Source organism: Herpailurus yagouaroundi, unplaced genomic scaffold (assembly GCF_014898765.1).
Source record: "Herpailurus yagouaroundi ecotype Mexico unplaced genomic scaffold, PumYag 202, whole genome shotgun sequence".
NCBI lineage: Eukaryota > Metazoa > Chordata > Mammalia > Carnivora > Felidae > Herpailurus > Herpailurus yagouaroundi.
This window is the reverse complement of record NW_024412433.1, coordinates 14,130,400-14,138,762: the sequence shown is the minus strand read 5'-3', so window position 1 is coordinate 14,138,762 and position 8,363 is coordinate 14,130,400. Positions and strand designations below refer to the sequence as shown.

Here is an 8,363-nt window from a genome sequence, read left to right as displayed (position 1 = left end):
AAAAAAAAAAAAAAAAAAAAAAAGTACCAAGTCAGTATCTTGCAGAGATGTGCTAAAAATACTACATGATGATAGGTTTGTCCACTTTTCTCATGTCAGTTACTTTTTGCCTCCTGGATTTCAAGGCTATATTTTTAGGTACACACAAGCTCATAAGTACTATTTATTCCTCTTATTACTGTGTCTTTATCCATATGCTTTGCCATAACTTCTATTTTGCATGAAATTGACCACTGCCATTCTTAGGGTTATTTTCTTTTTAAGATTTTAGGTAATCTCTACACCCCACATGGGGCTCAAATCCACAACCCTGAGATCAAGAGCCCACACACCCCACAGACTGAGCCAGCCAGACACCCCAAGGTTATTATTTTTATTATTTGTATGGGTCAAGTTTTTCTACCCCCTTGGTGTTATTTTGTGCGCATATTCTATGAGACCATGACTAGATTTGTACCTTTTAATTTCATCATGCAATCTCTTTTTTTTACAGTGAGTTTATTCCAGCTTCAAATTTGTGGATTATTGATTGACTTAAAATTATTTCTACTCCCATAGTTTTGATTTTCTATTCACTGTCATTTGTCTTTGTTTCTTTTCTTCCCCCTTTCCTGCACTCTCTTGATCCCAGAAAGCTGTCTCTCCCGCTTTGTGGTTAGAAATCTATTGACAGTGTTTTCATTTTTTGACTGTTTATCTTTAGTTTTTTTAACGTCCATATTAGACCATACCTTTTTCTAATAATCCAAAATGCTCAGGAATTTTTTTTTCTGAAAAACAGTGGCAATAAAAAAAAACCTGTAGCAAATTTTAACTGCCATGGTCATTTTCTCTTCCATTATTGTTAGCCAGAGTTTTAGTTTTGCGTTTTTTGAAACAAAACAAAAATTAAGAATTTTTTTTACATTTAATAAACATCTGCTTACTTTATCGATTTCCCTATTTCCCTTGTGCTTCATATTCCACTCCTTTTTCCTACTACTGAAGTATATTCTTTAATAATTATTTCAATGAGGGTCTTTGTGTGGGTTTGTCTCTGTTCATAGCATTGCATTTCTGATCCATTTCTGGTCCATGAAATAATGTATTTTGGTTTTGATCCATCTTAATGGTTTTTCCTTTTTATGGTCAATCTGTCTTTGCTATGGGTTTGGAAGCAAGGCGGATGAGTTAAAAGGTTAATTTCTGGAGTCATCTCGACTAGACATCAGAGTTAATGGCTGCCGAGTTCCTGGACCTCAGGGAGAAGGATCAAAGCAGGTCAAAGCAAACAATTATGACAACTTGCCTCAAAAGAAATGTTTTTCTTTTCTTTCTTTCCTTTTTTTTTTTTTTTAACTTATGGGCATATGCAAATTTGAAAAGATATTTGGCTTTTCTAAGCTGATTTTTTTTTTTTTTTTTTTTTTTTTTTTGGTATTAACTCACACTCATATTAGAGTGCTAATGCTGTGTGCTGACCCCTGGTGGATTCAGCAAGTGCCTACTTACTACAATTTTTGGAGTTGGAATAGATCTCATCCCAGGAGTCAGAGATTCAAATACCTTCAGACATCAGACATGTTATGTAACTATGTCAAGTAACCCTGTGTATGATAACACTGGAAAATGTAGCTCCCATCAAAGACATATAAACTCAATTAAAAAATAAATGTTGGTTGGGGCGCCTGGGTGGCTCAGTTGGTTAAGTGTCCAGCTTTGGCTCAGGTCATGATCTCATGGCTCGTGAGTGAGTTCAAGCCCTGCATTGGGATCTTTGTTGACAGCTTGGAGCCTGGAGCCTGCTTCGGAATCTGTGACTCTCTCTCTCTCTCTCTGCCCCCTGCTTCCCGCTCATGCTCTGCCTCTGTCTCTCAAAAAATAAATGGACATTTAAAAAAGTAAAAAACAAAATAAATAAATGTTGGCAATACACACACGTGCACACACACACGAAAGAAACCCACAGTGAGATCTTGATTGGCCCAATCAGTTTGGCCCAACCTTCCATATTTAAGTTAACACAGGTTGAGCGTCTCTCTGGGGGGAGGTCACATTGGTTTGTGGGGTGCCCTGGTGGCTCAGTCGGTTGAGTGTCCGAATTTGGCTCAGGTCATGGTCTTGCATTTCGTGAGTTCGAGCCCCGGGTCAGGCTCTGTGCTGACAGCTCAGAGCCTGGAGCCTGCTTCCGATTCTGCGTCTCCCTCTCTCTGCCCCTCTGCTGCTTGCACCCTGTCTCTCGCGTTGTGACAAAAATAAACAAACATTAAAAAAACAAAACAACTTGGTTTGTAAATTAATAACGAATGCTTTTTCCCGTGATCCACTCTCACTTCCCAAAAATTTAGCAAATACTCAACAATGCTATAATGGGCTATTTTCGTTAAATCGAGTTAGACATTTGTTGACAAGACCCAGTGAGAAAAAAATACTCATGTTTAAGTGAATTTCATGTTTCATTTCTGTGTTTTAATTAAAAAAATTTGCGCTATATATTATTTGAGACACAGTACGGAGAAGCTCATTATTTTAAAGCATTAAATGTTACACAAATTAAATTTTTTTTCTCTGCTTTTTTATGCAGTCAACTTGAAGTTTAAGAATTTAAAATCAGAAACTAGTCTCGAGATGCTATATTTTTAACTGGAGAGCATAATTGGAATAAGAGTGAATCATGTAAGAGTGGCAAGAGTTCTGATGTTCTAGAACCAGATACTTTGTCCAAGTACTTTGGAAAAATACAAATTACATGTCTATAAAGGATATTTTGATTATTTTTAACTCTAATTGTTAAAGGGCATTTAATCTTTTTTTCTTTTCTAATTGATTTAAACTTACTTATCCAATTCTTTTCCAGGATCTGTCGTGTTCCATTTCAGAACTTCAGGGGCTTCTCATTATGTACCATGTTAAATCAGAAATTTTCAATCTGCCAGTCCTAACCAATATTCTCTCCATTTTAACCACCATATATATATATATATATATATATATATATATATATATATATTTATGTAGGCTTCAGGTCCAGCATGGAGCCCAATGCAGCGATGGATCCTGAGATAGATCCTGAGATCAAGACCTGAGCTGAGATCAAGAGTCAGATGCTTAACCAACTAAGCCACCCAAGTGCCCCTAGCCACCATATTTCTTTTTCTTTTTCTTTTTTTTTAATTTTTTTTAATGCTTATTTATTTTTGAGAGAGAGATAGAGCATGGGTAGGGGAGGGGCAGAGAGAGAGGGGGAGACACAGAATCAGAAGCAGGCTCCAGGCTCTGAGCTGTCAGCACAGAGCCCGACATGGGGCTCGAACCCATGAACCGTGAGACCATGACCTGAGCCGAGGCCAGACGCTCAACCAGCTGAGCCACCCAGGCACCCCATCCATATTTCTGAGATTCACTGTGCCATTCAAGAAAATCTGCCTGCTGCTGTCATGAAGGGTTTCATGTCCTCAACCCTAGCCTTCCCCATGCTTTGTATGAGTGGGAAGAAATGGGGCACCACCTCCCCAGGGCAGATCCCCAGTTCAGTCTTCAGTGCCAGCCAAGATGGGGTTCTTGGTTCTGATCCTTCCCTCACATGCTCCTCCCTTGATATGCCATTGCTCTCTGTTGCTAGTCTCACTCACAGCCAGTCAAGCTCCTGCCAAACCTTTGTGGCAGAATAAGAAATGTCACAAATAGTTTCTGTGCATGTGTGTGTGCTTATACACCCGTACAAGCACAAACATAAATACATACGCACATATATTATATACATATATATAAATATATGCATAAATCTCAAAATATTTATTTATTTATTTATTTAGGAGAGACAGAGAGTGCGTGAGCAGGGGAGAGGGGAAAAGAGAGAGAAAGAACCCCAAGCCGTCTCCACACTCAACTTGGAGCCCAACACGGGGCTTGAACACATGACCGTGGGAGCCAAAATCAAGAGTTATATGCCCCACCCACTGAGCCACCGAGGCACCCCTATTTTGGCTTAAAATAATTGCCTAAGAAAAATTACTAAATGTAAAATAAAACATGCAAATGTATTACAAGGATTCAAAAGTATCTCCAATTAAAAAAAAAGGACATGTACATAGAAACTCTAATATGTACAAATAGCAGACACCCATGACATTTACAAACTTTGACAGTGTTTTAAAAAGCTGTCTTCAAATGTCCGTGTACCATAGAAAACTTTGTGGCTTTGTCAAGTGTGAAAGTTCCCTTGCCCACCCTGCAGAGAGTAGAATTCAGTGGTCTGGGGGGAAGTCGAGAGAGCAGGGCATCACAGGTAATTCTGAGAAAGGTAGCTCATAGATGACACTTCCAAAATCATTACTGAAAAGAATAAATTTTCCTCAAATAAAGCAACACCTTTGCTGTCTATATATCTATATCTATATCTATATCTATATCTATATCTATATCTATATATGTATTTTAAAAGTTTATTTATTTTGAGGGGGGGGAGGGGCAAAGAGAGAGAGAGAGAGACAGAGGATCCTAAGCAGGCTCCACACTGTTCAGCGCAGAGCCCGACGTGGGGTTTGATCTCACAAACTATGAGACATGACCTGAGCGGAAATCAAGAGTCAGACACTTAACAGACTGAGCCACCCAGGCGCCCCAGTGTTTGCATTTTTTTAAAATGCCACTGAAAATTCTCTTAAACAGGTTTTTCTTTACAGCCTTCTCATTTATTAAAAGACTTAGCAGACTTTTTCATTTGTTTAGTGATCAGAAATATTTTCGTCGGTATGCTAGAATCTCTTTTTAAAAATATGCCAACAAGGAACACTGCCGAACTTAGGAAAAAAGATTAACATCCACTTTCCTTGGTAGATCTCTATTGGATTTAGAATAGGTAATCAAATACAGGAATGACCTGATTCTATATTTCTAATCGGATATACCCCATTTTACTTTGGAGGCCAATATCGTATGGACTTTAGAGAAGTCTACTTTTTTCTCTCCAAGAACAGATGCCAGAATTCGGACACAAACTTTCTTTCCTTAGAATATCTCCCAATCACAGACGGCTCAGCGAGGCCCCCCTTCTGTGGGAAGAGTAGAGAGAGATAGGGTATCATGAATCAGTTGCTCTCCGCCATACCACCTGGAGCCTATTGGCTACGAGTAAGATTCCTATAAACATGGTTTCCTCATGCTACAGCCACACAAAGTTTGTTTGGTGTTTTCTAGCTTCCACATCTAATACCAGATCCAGAATAAGACACCTTGACACCAGAATGACCTTTGGTACTTCCAACAGGTAGGTGTGGATCCTCGTGTATTTTAGTTGTTCGAAACAGCAGCACCCTATGTCTGTTTTCCTGTATTGTTAGTAACACTGAACATTATCAATATTTTTTACTTTTTCCACTATAGGCATTGCCGTTTTAATATTTCTTTTTTCATTGCTGACACTGAGCAACTTTTCTCATATTTATTGAGAAATTGCCTTTCTTCTGTGAACTTGGAATGCACTCCTTTATTCTATTCTAGCTTTCCGTGTTGCCGTTAAGAAATAGAATTCATTCTGGTGCTTGATCGCCATGTGGAACCTTTCTATCTTGGTCTGGAAACTTGTACACTCTTTTCTTCATTCCCAGCATTCTGAAATTTCATTCCAGGATTATATCTTTGGGATCAGATCTATTTCGAGCCATTGGTCAGCCCATCTCCTCTGAAAACTTGTGTCATTCAGTCATAGGAACATTTTTGCTGAATTCTTTCTTTGATAGTGTTCCCTTGTCTTTGTTCGTTTCTGCCTTCCATTCTGTTTAGGATCCCCTCCTCTTGTTTAGATCCTGTTCTCACTCTGTTCATACGGTATCTTCTGAGTCCTCTGAGGATGCTGATGGCTCTTTTGACGTTCTTTGCTCTTTGGCTATTCGAATATGCAACCAAAAGGCATTGTGGCAGCTCTGAATGCCCATAGGAGGCTTGTCAACCATGGTCTTCACTTTGAGAAGCTCCAAGTGAAAATCCCTGACATCGATACCTTTGTGTCTCTTCTCTTGGTCGATACACTTCCTGCTTGGAGGAGTCCAGTCTGTCCCGCCCAGAGGATGTCTGTCTGGTTGCCAGCCTTCTGGGGGCTCGGGCAGGGAAGAAAGCCGAAGGCCTCGCAGCCATTGTGTCAACTTGCATTTACCTTCCCTGTTTTCAGCCAAATATCCGCACAGGCAGCTTGTTCTGGTACCTTCTGTTTTGTTGTCTCCGTGAAAACAAATTTGGGGGGTGTGAGAGAGCCAATAAAAAGGCTCTGTGGAGACTGCAGAGGGCATATCAGAGTTCTAATTTCTTTGTTTTAATATTTATTTTATTGGGGCGCCTGGGTGGCGCAGTCGGTTAAGCGTCCGACTTCAGCCAGGTCACGATCTCGCAGTCCGTGAGTTCGAGCCCCGCGTCAGGCTCTGGGCTGATGGCTCGGAGCCTGGAGCCTGTTTCCGATTCTGTGTCTCCCTCTCTCTCTGCCCCTGCCCCATTCATGCTCTGTCTCTCTCTGTCCCAAAAATAAATAAACGTTGAAAAAAAAATTAAAAAAAAATATTTATTTTATTTTATATTTTGAGAGAGAAAGAGAGAGAGCACATGTGCAAGCAGGGGAGGAGCAGGGGGAGAGAGAGAGAGAATCTCGAACAGCCTCCACACTCAGTGTGTCAGTGCAGAGCTCCACGCTGGGCTCATCTCACAACCCTGAGCCCATGACCTGAGCCAAAATCAAGAGTCAGACACTTAACCAACTGAGCCACCCAGGCGTCCTTAGAGTTCTAATGCCTTAAACAGCCTAGTACCCAATCCTCTCTGGCCTTTAGCTTCCCTTTTTCCCTTCCACTTTTATAGATTCTTAATATGTCCCAATCCTGAGACTTTGAAAGCTCTGTAGTGTAAATCAGATCACTTGTTGATTTTCTCCTCTGCCGGGTTAGGAGTTCTAGAAGCTTGTGACGTCAGCGGCCATTGTCCATCCGCTCTGCAGATCCTAACTTCGGCTATTGCTTTTTCTGCCCTCTGGTCTTGAGGAATTCTGCATAACTCAAACAAGGAAAAACAGGTTCTCTCTCATTTTTGTAGGAATTTAGGAGGGAGTGGAGGTTGAAAATGTGTGTCCAATCTGGTATCTTTAATGAATGGTCTTCATTTATTCTTTCAGACGAACTTGAGAACGAATTTGTCTTGCTAAAAATTGATCCACGCACCCCCACCAAAGGTCAGACCCTTTGTTTTGTTCATTACTTCTACTTTTGTTTATCAATTAATTTCTAGTTTCATATTTATTATTTTCTTTTCCTTCTTTTTGATTTGTTTTGTGGTATTTTTTAAATTTATTTTTTTAATGTTTGTTTATTTTTGAGAGAGAGGAAGAGAGAGAGAGAGACAGAATGAAAGCAGGGGAGGGGCAGAGAGAGAGGGAGAAGCAGACTCCAGGCTCTGAGCTGTCAGCACAGAGCCGGAAGCAGGGCTCGAACTCACAAACTGTGAGGTCATGACCTGAGCTGAAGTCGGACACTTCATGATGGAGCCACACAGACGTGCCCTGTGCTATTTTTATTATGTACTCGAATTGAATGCTTTGTCTTTTCCCAAATAACAGAAGCACTGAATCCTACATTTTCATCGGTGCGCGACCGTGGCCAAATCCCACAGCAGTTAATATCTAATATTCCCGTCGTCCTCTGATTTTAAGGAGCTTGTAATTTCAATGTTGGTTCTCTTTCCAACAGGTGTTACTTGGAAGAGCCTTAACTTTCCCAATGGGATTAAATTTTGTTATCGTTTTATTTATTAGCATTTCACTTTGCTTCACTGAACATGAGAGAAAACAGAGCTACAAAAGTTCGCCGAAAGCATTTTCATAGTGGGCCTTTCCTCCTTGAAAAAAATAATTTTTGCCTTAAACTTCACAACTGCCTTATGAAAACCCTTCAGGCTTAACTCTAAGGTCTGTGCAGGCAGGATGGAGATAATGTTTTTAAAAACATTCGCAGGCTTCCTCTTTTTTTGCCTTTTCCCACACGCGCGTGAGCCCAAGGTGTCCCTCTGCCACCAAGAGATGTCGGAGAGTGAGACTTAGGAAGATTCACTTGTTAGAGAAGAAATGCAACCACGAACAAAGACTTTTCAGTTGCTGACATTTAAATGGCATTTCGCAAGAAGACAATAGGCAAAAATGCTTGAAAGTCTGTCGAAAACAAAGGCGAGTCTAAACTCCTTTGCTTCCCCTGAATATATCAAATGCTAGGCCCGGACCACAAAGGAGTCATTCTCCCACAGTTCATCGAAAATAGTTTTGTCCGCCAGAAGGGATTGCTGGTGGGTGTTAAACAGAGGGAGTGAAAGGGGAGTTTGTCTGTCTGTCCTGGTCCTGGAGGACAGTTGGA

At 40.4% G+C, this 8,363-nt stretch overlaps 1 long non-coding RNA gene across 1 annotated transcript; it reads left to right on the top strand.

The window, feature by feature from the left end:
- The first annotated feature begins 6,939 nt into the window (after nucleotides 1–6,939).
- On the top strand, nucleotides 6,940–8,357 carry LOC121014293 (uncharacterized). The gene is made up of 3 exons (XR_005783148.1): nucleotides 6,940–7,036; nucleotides 7,136–7,192; nucleotides 7,707–8,357. It is a non-coding gene; the product is annotated as an uncharacterized LOC121014293 (long non-coding RNA).
- The last annotated feature ends 6 nt before the right edge of the window (nucleotides 8,358–8,363 follow it).